Here is a 12,330-nt window from a genome sequence, read left to right as displayed (position 1 = left end):
ATGCCCAGATTGCAGGGTCCTTGGTCTAGGGCCAAAGGACATAATCCCAGGAGTAGGCCCCAGTCCCCCACAGAACTACACAGCCTTCCCCTTTGAGAGTCCCCACCTGGCCCTTACTCCTGTTCATGTGAGCCCCTGAGCCCCAGGCAAGGAGGCACTGAGCCTAGGGTTCAGATCCTGGCTCTGCTTCTCCCTGACTGGGAGATGGTGGACAAGTCACTTCCCCCTGGTGAGCCTCAGCTTCCTCCCTGTACATTGAGGATCACAATACCTTTTTCAGAATTAAGTCGAATTCTCTATATGAGAATGTCCACGTTAGGTCTTCACACAGTAGGTGCCCAATATATGTCTCTTCCCTTCTCCCTCAAGCATGCCATCGGCAAGGCAACAGGGATCAGAACTAAGGCATGATTCCTTTGAAAGTGTGCCAAGCTCTGACCTTAGCCATCTGAAGCCATGCCTTCTTTCCCCACCAGATGGACTCCCCAAACCTGGGCTCAGTCCTGGTTCATCAAACCATCATGCTGTGCACCTTAAACTTGCAAAAAATTTCCTTTTGTCTGTGCTGGGCCCTTGGACCCAGAAACAAAGATGAATGAGACAGTGCCTGCCATCCAGGAGCTCCCAGTCTAGTAGAGGAGACACACGTAAAATCAGAGACACAGAGTGGGAAGAACAGAGCAGGGAGTGAGGAACCTAGCTCGGGTGGGTTGGGGACGGCCTCAGAGAAGGGTTCACTTCTGAGCCACAGCTTGAAGGATGATTAGGAGTTTACCAGGCAGCCACTCGGGAGAGTTTTTGTGTCACATAAACATGTTTTATAAACTGGGCTGCCTTTTCCTGCTAGGCTCCTACCTGAGCACCCATTGCTCCTGTGGGAAACAAATGCCCTAGAAACCCCTCCCCAGGTCAAAAGTGCTGAGAATAGTGGGCAGGGGAGGGATATCATCTGCTGGGCAAAGTCTGAACTCACTAGCCGGCCACACAGAGGCCTGGCGAGCTTCATCTCCCCTTTATATTGTATGCTCTGGCAAAACGGAACCACTTGGCAGTCCATGAAATCAACTCCACCATTTCTCCTCCCTGGGTCTCCCCACACTACCTGGCAACCTCCAGTTTATCTCCTGGAATTGTGATTAGGCCCACACCCAACTCAAGCCACCTGGCACTTTTCTATTCGTAAATACACGGACTTGTAAATACACAGACTTGTCCTAGCTCCCCAGGTGACTGGCGCTCCTTCCAGGACAGCCTCTGCCTGCCTCCTCCGCCCATCCCCCCAGTGCCCAGCACAGGGACTGACCCAGAGCTGCATCTGGATGGATGCTTGGAAGTCCTCCCCTTCCACAAACATTGAGCTGCTCCGGCCTGCTGGTGCTGAGCCAGGCACAAAGACAAGGGCAGGGCACAGTCCAGGGAGAAACACATTCACAGGTAATTGCAGTGTCGGGTGATACGCTGGGAACAAGACAGAGCAACTACTTCAGCTGGGCGCAGCAGGGAAGGCTTTCAGGGTCACCATCCCATCTGGGCCTGGAGAGTCAAGCAGGGGCTTCCTGGGTGGTGAAAGAAGGAAAGACTGTAGCTCGTACAAGGCACGGAGGCATGGAAAAGCGCAGCAGGCTCCGGAGAGAGCAAGTGTTTACTACAGCTGGAGCATGGGAGGAAGGGAATGGGGCTGGGAGATGAGACCAGGGAAGCAGCCGGGGGCAAAGTAGGAGCAAACTGCACCCTCCTGCCAAGGCGTCTGTGGACACCTGGTCTTGAGCCCATTTATTGGAACTTTTCAAACAGGGAAGGGCTGATGTGGTCAGTTTGTGTTTTAATGTTGAGGACAGAGGGGTTAGAGAGGACAATGAGGAAGTCGCTCTATCCGTCCAGGGATTTGGGCCACTTAACAAGTTAACACTTACTCAGTGATCACTCTGTTACAGGCCCTGTTCTAATTACCTTTTACATATTAACTGATTTAATTCTCCCACAGTCCTATTTGCAAGATTGAAAAAATGAGGGGGCACCTGACTGGCTTAGTCAGTAGAGCATCTATCTGACTCTTGATCTCAGGGTCGTGAGTTCAAGCCCCACGTTGGGCATGGAGCCTACTTAAAAAATAATAAAATAAAAGCAAAGATTTTAAAAATGAGGCATAAGGCAGCTAAGTACCTTGCTTTGTAGGTAGGGGAGCCTGGATACGCCCCCTGGCTGGCGCACTTTCAGGGCCTGTGCTTTTAGTCACTGTGCCACATGGGTTCTTGTTATCACAGTAATAATAATGATGCCATGCTAATGAATGTTGAGTTCATATGACATGCTGGGCTCTGCTCTGTGTACTTCAGACTGTTAACTCAGTTTTAATCGGGTTGGCAAGGAGGACACGGTGCAGCTGAAAGGCCAGGCCCAGAGCCCACAGTCCAGTGGAGACGCTGTTCTAGGCCTCGCTGTGTCTGAACCACCCAGTGGGAAGTGGCCTAGTCACCTCCCCAAATTGCTGACAGCGACCTTTTGGCAGGGGCAGCCAGACAGAGCCTCGTGCTGCAGTTGGCTGAGAGCCCGGCCAGAAGGGCTGAGCCAGTGTGGAATGAGCAGCTGCAGGGCCTGGGCCCCTGGGGCCTCCGGGCACCCTGGCTTGACGCCCGAACACTGTACGAGGCTGCTACAGCCCAGAGCTGGGGACCGAGCAGCAGGACCCCTGGGTTTGGAGCCAAGCTTGGTCACTGATGTGCTGTGGGATGTTGGGCAAATCCCTACCCCTTCATGAACCTCAGTTTCCTAGCGGGTGAACGAATAAGGTTGCCCTTGTCCTTGGTCCTTGATCTTCTTCCCACATAATGCCTGATGGTGAGGTACTGTAGATACCAAGAAGTAGTCTCTCCTGCCAAGAAACCCAGGCCCTGGTTACTCAGGACCTTCCTTGGTGTCAGACCCTGTGCTGCTGTGCACTGGGGCTGCAGTGAAGAGCTGAGCTGATCCCTGCCTTCAAGCATTTCCCAGTCAGTTGTGAGGTTGGGGACAGACAGGAAGCCAATCCCAGCCCAGTGTGGTGGCTGCTGTACTGCATAGAGAGAAAAATACCCAAGCGGCTCTGGGGCCCAAGGCAGGAGCAGCTAACTCCGCGTGTGGTGGCCTGCAAGGCTTCCCAACAGGAAGAGCACGGAGTCGAACGTGTCTTGCACCTTCCAGGCAGAGAAGGGGTGTGCACTGCCATTGAGGGGACAATGTACGCAAAGCCCTGGTGGGGGAACAGACCAGGTCTGTTGAGGAATTCGTGTGTTCCCCGTGGCAGATGCGGTGGGGGAGTGGGTGTCGGCACAAGGAGACGAGCGGAAGGGGCAGGCGAGAGGCAGCAAGGGGCTGAGTGGAGCACCAGGCGCCAAGCCACATCTGAAGGTTCTTAGGCCAGAAAGAGCAGAGCCCCCCCACGGGCCTCACAGGCATCTGGGGGCAGCAGGGTGCCAAGCCTCTGGAACCTCAGCTTTCCCACACCACCCCCTCCCTTCCCCCAATGCCAAAGCCATCCTGCCTCCTGGTGAGGGCACTCCCTCCCTCTAGTCTCAGAGAAAGACCTTCACAGGGCAGCCCATCCACCCAGACACTTCACGCTTGGGGCCTCATCCTTGACCTTCTGGGTTTCTCCAGCAGCCCAGTGAGGCAGCTAAGACTCAAAGAACCTGCCAGGTGATACAGAAATAGTTATTGAACACCTATGGGTCAGACCCCGTGTCGACCTCTGGAGAACAGGTCAGACAGGATTCCTGCAAGGAGCCCACGGGCTGGCTGGGAGGACAGACACTAAACATGTCAGCATGCCAGTAATGAGCTATTTGTGATTATTTGGGTTGTTTAGAAAAATATAGGTAGCTGGAGAGCTTTGTAACAGGAAGCTCACCTCTCTGGGCAGGCGGGAGAGGCATTATTCCTAAGGAAGTGGTGTTGCAGTTCAACCCTGACATGTGGAGGAGCAACTTCCTCAGTGGAGCAGTGGAGGGAAAGAGTGTTCCCAAGCCCAGGATGATTTGTCCGAGGTCATCTGGCTGTAGGGGGATCTGACTCCCGGCCCACCACCTCACAGCCCCTTCCCGTCAATAATTTTCTCCCATCCTTCAAATGTCAACAGCAAAGAATGTCCGTATCTTTGATCTTACTGGATCCTCTGTGAGGTGGGGCCCACAGTCCCCACTCAAAGGCAAACTGAGACCTTAGGCAGTCCAAATTACTCGCCCATGTCCACACAGCAAGTCAGAACCAGCGCCAGAACCCACATTTCTGGACTCTGAGCTACGTGGTAAAATCACCACTGTCTTTCTCGGCTTTGCCTTGGGCCAGGCTATCCCTGGGATGACAGACACCCAAGGGACTTTCCTGGAAAAGGACTTCTTGCAGGGACAGACGAATGGCTCAAGAGAGATTTTTGACTTGGGGACGGCCCTGTGCGGAGCCTGAGGATGCCTAGGAACCCAAGCAGATTTCCCAGCCTTGCTGGCAGCCCAGAACTCAGAGCAGATACCTGGACTGTAGTTCTTTTTGGCCTTGAGGGTGCAAAAGCAGGACTGTTATTGAATGAAATGGCGCACGAGCCCCACACAAAGCTCATACAGTCCTCTCCAGGGGATGTGGGCACCACCATTAAAAGGCCTATATACTGTAGGAAGCTCTAAGCCCTTGAACACTGGGCCCTCAAGCCCTGAACTGGGATGGGTCTCTCTGGGTCCTTATGGAGAGGATTTTTGGGTTCTGATGAGCAGGTCTTTGGATACTCCGGCCCCAGGGGAGGGTTTCTCACAATAACAGATGAGTTACGAGAAAGACAGGAAGAGCTAGAGTGTCTGAGTCAATCTGAGTGCACGTATTTCCTGTGTCTGTCAAGTTCCTCGGTGCCACTCCTTCCCCAGGGCACTCACCCCCATGGCTATCTTGTGCCCTCCACATTGGCCTCCCAAGCATCACTTTGTGGAGCTAAAGATTAAAGCTGGAGAGGTGAGGAGAGCTGCCCAGGACCGCACAGAGAGGGACACATCTGGAATCAGATCTGACCCTCTCCTCTGGTCTCTATCTGCCCTTGTACCCTCTGCTAGCCCACCCTCCCCAGTCCAACCCAGCCTTGCCTTGCTAGCCTGTGCTGAGCTGCAAGCCTGAGAAGCCAGAGAACCAACCCCTGCTCTCCCCCCACACCCGCCCCCATCCAAGTTTTCCTTTCTGAAAAAGCCCTGTCTGGGAATGAACTGGGGGCTCTTATCCTGGCTCTGCCTCCTTCCCCATGTTGCTGTGAGTTTAAGTGAAATCGTGCATCTATAAAAGTACTTCATAAACTGAAAAACACTGCAGCGACTCAAAGGGAAGCCACCCTTTCATGCACGGAGACAAGAAGCTCACAGTCTGGGGAGACAGACACGCAGACCCACAACCCCAACATGGCACGAATAATGCGACAGCCCAGAGGTGTGCCAGGCACCGCGAGACAACTCCTAAGGGAGTCAGGGAAGGCCCTGAGAGGACGCCTCAGAGATGGCCCCTGAGGGATGTGTGAGAGTTTAGCAGGTAGATAAAAGATGAGACAAGGCATGTGTTCCACAGGAGGGAGCAGCAGCTGGTGCAAAGACGGGGTGGAAAGGGAACGGTGTCCGGCTAGCGCTTCCAGTCGGTGGTGGGGACACGCGTCTTGGCAAGGCAACCCAGGGCAGGGTGGAGGAGAGCGTGGACATGCTTGCAAAGAAGATTCGGAGCTGTTCTCCACAAACAGTGGGACTTCTAGAGGAAGGAGGGGTACTTGTGCACGGAATCATGGCTTCCATTTTTTACAGATTTCAAAACAGAGGCTCAGAGTGAGCCAGCAAACTGCCCAAAGCCTCTGTATTCGCATAGGGCCAGTCCAAGTCTGGGTTCCCTGTGAGCCAGTCAAGTTGACACATAAAATTAACTATAGCAGCCTCATGGCTAAAAAGTGGCAGGGCTGGGGTTCGAACCCAGGCCTGGGACTTATGAACACTCTGCTGCAGCAGGCACTGGGCACAGAGAGATCCAGGCTCTCCTTTCCTAGCCTGGGCTCCAGCCCCATGCCAGCTGGAGAGAAGCAGACGGTCACCAGCCAGGGTGGGCTGTGGGCCAGTCAGATAGACCAGCAGGGCTTCGGGAGGAACCAACCAGCAGCTTCTCTGTTGTAGGCCAAGCTTTACAACGGCTTTACACCACCTTGGGAGGAGAGGTGAGGGCAAGGGAGCGGGGCCTCCAAGAAAATGCCTGGCAGGAGCAGGGAAAGCCTCCTCAGTCAGGCATCTGAGCAGCCCACCTCTGTCTCTCTCGTCCTCCTCTGGCCTGGCCCGGAGAGTTGTTGCTTCCAAGATTGTTGGAACTAGAAAAGCCCCCAGCCATGCTTTTTTCGAATCAATTCCACGCCGTTAAGCAAATGACAAAACACAGGTCCAGAAAGGGAGAAGGCTTCCCCAGGGTCACGCAGCCAGTCCGGTTCTCTTCGACCCATGTTTGTAGGCCTCACTATGTTCTACTGGGTAGGGGGCTTAAAATGTAAAGAAATTGAATAGTTGAGTCCAGGAGTGTGGTTATGTGACCCTCTCCCCACCAGCCAGGGGGCCCTAAGGATAGAGTGACCTACCTCCGTGCCTCCAATGGCAGCACAGGGCCCAGCATAGGGAAGGTGTGTGCCTATTCAGTAATGTCCCCACATGTTCCACAAGGTCCCAGGGTACATAGGATGGACTCCCAGAGAACAGAGTCTTTATGACGTGGGCTAGTATAAATGTGGTGGTGAGGAAAAGGAGGATAATACGCCCCAGGTTCCAGGCTTCCGCTCCTGGGTATGTGGGGATAGCCTTGTCTAATTTCGAGAACAGTCAGAAGAGCAGATCTTGATAACAAATACAGTTGGGACCCTGAAATCACAAGTAAAGGGCTGGGGGAGGAAGGTTTGCTTGAGGAAGTTATTGGTGTATGTTGAAGAGTGAGGAGAATTAGATCTGAGCGGGAGAGGGTTTTGAATGGAGCCTGAGGTTGGTGCTTGATCCCATCTGGGCAGAGAGCCCCTGGAGGTCTTTCAGGGGCATGGATCCCAAAGGTCACTTCCAGCCAGCACCATGGGAACAGCACACCCCAGATTCAAGGTGTGCTTTACAACGGCTGTAAAGGAGGTGGGGGGAGATGAAGTTGGGCTGTGCCTCTATCTGTCCTGTTCACCCCATTGAACTCAGTAACCCTGAGAGGGGGGAGGGCTAAACAGCCCATTAGCAGAAGGAGAAACTAAAACGTTTCTTCTTTTTTCTTTTTTTCTTTAATGTTTTATTTATGGGGCTCCTGGGTGGCTCAGTCGGTTAAGCGTCCGACTTAGGCTCAGGTCACGATCTCGCAGTCCGTGAGTTCGAGCCCCGCGTCGGGCTCTGGGCTGATGGCTCAGAGCCTGGAGCCTGCTTCCGATTCTGTGTCTCCCTCTCTCTCTGCCCCTCCCCCGTTCATGCTCTGTCTCTCTCTGTCTCAAAAATAAAATAAACATTAATGTTTTATTTATTTTTGAGAGCCAGAGACAGACTGTGAGCGAGGGAGGGGCAGAGAGAAAGGGAGACACAGAACCCTAAGCAGGCTCCAAGGCTCCGAGCTGTCAGCACAGAGCCAGACAAGGGGCTAGAACCCATAAGCTGTGTGTGAGATCATGACCTGAGCTGAAGCTGGACACTTAACCGACTGAGACACCCAGGCATCCCGAAATAAAGACGTTTCTAAGATGGGGAGATGAAGTGGCTTGCCCAGGGTCACAGCTAGGAAGCAGAATCACAGTACCCAAGATGCTTGGAGCCCATCCCCCTCCTGTTTTATAGAGAAGGAACGAGAGACCTAAAAGGGAATGTCCCCGTTCTGCTGATGAGGAAGTAGAAACACAGGAAGGCCAGGTCTTCTCCACGCTGTTCAGTGAATAGTGATCAAGCCCTCCAACTATCCTGGGTGTCTTTTCATCTGTCCACGGGGCTGGGCCTTTCTACTGTCCCCAACCCCAGAGTTGACAAAAATACTTGGCCACAGGATCTTGGTTTCACGATCACGCCACTGCAGAACCAGATACAACCCACTGTCGCTCGGCACTGAGATCCAGAGAGGGGAAACAACCTCCCATGTCACCGCACAAGCCCGGATCTAACTCCCAAGGCCATTTCCCTGGGCCGCCTTTGGAGGAGCACAATAGAGGCGTGGCTAGTGGGCCAGCCTCTAGGAGACCCTGGGAAACTGCTCTGAAGAGAGAGAGGCTCTGAGGCCCAGAGAAGGCGAGTGGGCTGGGCTGCGGCTCCTCACGCTGAGGCTTTGCTGCCGCCCCATGAAGCACCGGGGGAACACCTGGTACTTTCTGACCGCGGTGGGGGCCGGCTGGGGTCACAGCGCCCGCCACAAGAACGCACCCAGCTCGGGGAGCTTTTTCAGCCGATCCCCGCGAAGTTGCGCCACCACCCCCAGTCTCACCACAAGCATTTCCTTCTCTAAAAACTCCCTTCTCGGTAGGCCTGAGGCCAGCACGGAGGACGCACACTAGCTTCTTGGTGTGGCGGGCACACCAGCTCAGGAATGTCCCCGGGGGCCCTCTTACCCCGCCTCGCCACAATTCAAGGGTTGGGGGGCAAGGGGCGGGGTGCTGGCCTCAGGAAGGGCTGGGCCTCCGAGAGTGAGAGTAACCGGCTCCCACCGCTTGCAAGCAGTTTACAGGCAACCGCGCCCTGGGTCCTCACTGCGGTCCTGGGGGCGTGGCACGGTTACGGGGGACAGTCGCCGGCTTACAAATAAGGAAATTGAAGGCAGGGAAGGAGCCAGGGGCAAGGCGGCTCTTTTCCCCCCGCGTCTGACTCAGCTCTCCGCTCCTCCTGAGGGTCTATCTACTCAGTGGTGTCAGGTATCAGGTTTCGATTTTGCTTTCGCATTCGGAGATTTTTTTGGAGGGAGGTTCCCTGGGAGTTAAAAGACTTAATCACGCCAAAGCGGGAAGGGTTTCCCGGGATGGGGAAACGGGTGCGGGAACGGAGACCTGGGTCGGCGAAGGTTCCACAGCAAGTGAACTGGCTGGCTGGGGCAGACTTGGCCCGGCTGCAGCCTCCCACCCACCCACCCCTAAAGCCTCAGTTTCTCAGCCCTCTAGGCTGGGGCTCCTCCAGAGCGCACGCCTCGGGTGGGGCCGCAGAGTGTGGGAGCTGCGTGTGCCGGAACGGGTTTGGCTGTGTGGGTGCACAGATTCCGGCCCCGCCTCCCCCAGCCCCGGCTGGCCCCCCCTCGACACCCGCCCCCCCCCAATCTCGAAAGGCCCCGCCCCCAGAGACGCTCCCGCTGTGAGGGGCAGGGTGTCGCCGCAGCCGGGGCCAGGCAGGAGCCCCGCACCCCACCTGAAGGACCCACCCAAGAGAAGGGGTTTCGCTCCCCCTGCGAGAAAAGAGGGTTGGGCTGCTGGACGACGCCTACTGGCTCCTGACTCATTCATACCTTCTTCCATTCACGCGTTTGGTCTCCCCATGTTTATTCATCCATTCTCTAACATTCTTATCCATCCCCTTCTTTTTTTTTTTTTTAATTCTTTGTTTTTTAATTGAATTTGAGAGAGAGAGAGAGAGAGCATGAGCCGGGGGAGAAGGGTAGAGGGAGAGAGAGAGAATCATAATGTTTATTTTTGAGAGAGAGAGAGAGAGAGAGCAGGGGAGGGGCAGAGAGACAGGGAAACACCGAACCCGAAGCAGGGGAACTGACAGTGCGGAGCCTGACCCCAGCTCGAACTCATGAACTCATGTGCAGTGAGATCATGACCTGAGCCAGAATCAGGCGCTTAACTGACTGGGTGCGCTTAACCAACTGTGCCACCCAGTCGCCGAGAGAGAGAGAGAGAGAGAGAGAGAGAGAGAGAAAGAGAGAGAATCTTTTTTTTTTTTTTTTTTTTTTAAATTTTTTTTTTTTTCAACGTTTATTTATTTTTGGGACAGAGAGAGACAGAGCATGAACGGGGGAGGGGCAGAGAGAGAGGGAGACACAGAATCCGAAACAGGCTCCAGGCTCTGAGCCATCAGCCCAGAGCCCGACGCGGGGCTCGAACTCACGGAGCGCGAGATCGTGACCTGGTTGAAGTCGGACGCTTAACCGACTGCGCCACCCAGGCGCCCCAAGAGAGAGAGAGAGAATCTTAAGCAGACTCCATGCTCAGCGCAGAGCCCGAGGTGGGGCTCGATTCAGGGACTGTGGGATCGTGACCTGAGACAAAACCAGGAGTCCCATGCTCAACAGACTGAGCCACCCAGGTGCCCTTTATCCAGCCCCTTCTAATTCTCTCATTTGATGTATCCTGACAGCGACTCTGGGGCATGCCTTCTGCCGGACCCTGCCCTAGGGACACAGAAATGAACAAGGCGAACATAGTCTCTGCCCTGGAGGAGTTTAAGAGTATAGGGAGTACAGCATTGTGTGTCTGACGCTATAGCAGAAGGATGGTCGCCGGACAGCCACAAGACAAAGGGAGTGGGAGGTATGGGAGCTGCCGGGGGAAGACTAGAAAGGAAAGAGGCAACTGACCTGGATCTGGAAGGGAACAGCAGTTGGCCAGGTGAACAGTTAATAATAGTAACAACCCCAATATAAGCTCTTTGCAGGCTCTTACTGTATGCTTTATTTCCATTAATTTTCATGTTGACCGCAATCCTGGAGGATAGATATTAACACCTCCATCTTACAGACAAGGAAGCTGAGACTCTAAGAGGTTTAATAAATTGTCCAAAGTGAAACAACCAATAAATACCGGAGCCAAAATTTGAACCAGGTCTATCTCCAAATCCAATGCTAAGTTTAGACCTAAATTTAAGTATAAACATACAGGATGTTAACTGTAAAGTCCTGGAGGCTATGCCCCAAATACTAGCAATGGTAGTCTCTGGGAGATGAGTTGGCATTGTTATACACTGACATACGTTTGGATTATATATTTCTAGCATATATAGACATATCTATATATGCTAGAATTCACAATTATCCCCAGGTACACTAGTTTTGTTTTCTCCAATTCTTTTTCTTCCCCCAGAAATGAAAGTTGCTTAAGTGTGGGTTTTTTTTTTTTCTTGATTGCAAAAATATAGGATCATTTAAAAAAATCAGTCCATATTTGGGGCGTCTGGGTGGCTCAGTCAGTTAAGCATCTGACTTTGGCTCAGGTCATGATCTCACAGTTCGTGGGTTCAAGCCCCACGTCGGGCTCTGTGCTGACAGCTCAGTGCCTGGAGCCTGTTTCAGATTCTATGTCTCCCTCTTTCTCTGCCCCTCCCCTGTTCATGCTCTGTCTCTGTCTCAAGAATAAATAAACATAAAAAAAAATTTTTTTTAAATCAGTCCATATAAAAATGACCATCACCAGTGATTTTTTTTCCCCTTTCTCTTTCCTAAATTACTGCATCAAGGATGTATTACTCTTGTCATTCAAAAGTAAATGTTATTTTTAAGAAATAAACTGCACGTGGGGCACCTGGGTGGCTCAGTCGGTTAAGCGTCTGACTTCGGCTCGGGTCACGATCTCACGCTTCATGAGTTCGAGCCCCACATCTGTGCTGTCAGCACAGAGCCTGGAGCCTGCTTTGGATTCTGTGTCTCCGTCTCTCTCTGCTCCTCCCCTGCTCACTGTCTCTTCTCAAAAATAAATAAACATTAAAAAAAAATTAAATAAATAAAATTTAAAAAGAAAAAAAGAAAAGAAATAAACTGCACGTGTCAAGGACTGGGGTGACCCAACCAACCAGACCTCAGGCAGTTCCTAAGAAAAAGGCCTGGGGGTTTTGGTCAACCTCAGAGCAGAGTGAGTCAGCAGGGTGAAGTAACTGCCAAAGCTAGACAGACAAGTAGAAACATAGGTCCCATATGGGAGTAGGAAACTTCCCCTGCACCCTCATCTGAGGCTCAGACTTGCTAGAGAGCCCCTAAGCACCGCTGAGGGGTACCTTGGAGAAGAGACACCCGGAGGAAGGTCTCTACGGCACGTGCATAGTGGGTATGCAGGTATGGGAAGGGCTTGACCAGGCGGCTTAACCTGTCTGGAGAAATAGTGAGCAAGGACAGGTGGGAAGACCGCCTCATTGTAGGGCAGCTGTGTGGGTGATAGGTTGCATTAGGAGACCTCCCTAACACGTACAGTGTTTGTAGGATATGAAGGGGGAGGGATACATGCCCAACTCAACATCTCAGAGGGAACGTGCTGGAACTATCAATAGTAAGCACTGGGTGGCTCAGTCAGTTAAGCTTCTGACCTTGGCTCAGGTCATGATCTCACGGTTCATGGGTTTGAGCCCCACGTCGGGCCCTGTGCTGACAGCTCAGAGCCTGGAGCCT

The sequence above is a fragment of the Puma concolor genome, chromosome C1 (genome assembly GCF_028749965.1).
Source record: "Puma concolor isolate L17-30 chromosome C1, mPumCon1.1.hap2, whole genome shotgun sequence".
In the NCBI taxonomy this organism is placed as follows: domain Eukaryota; kingdom Metazoa; phylum Chordata; class Mammalia; order Carnivora; family Felidae; genus Puma; species Puma concolor.
This window is presented reverse-complemented; position numbering follows the sequence as displayed.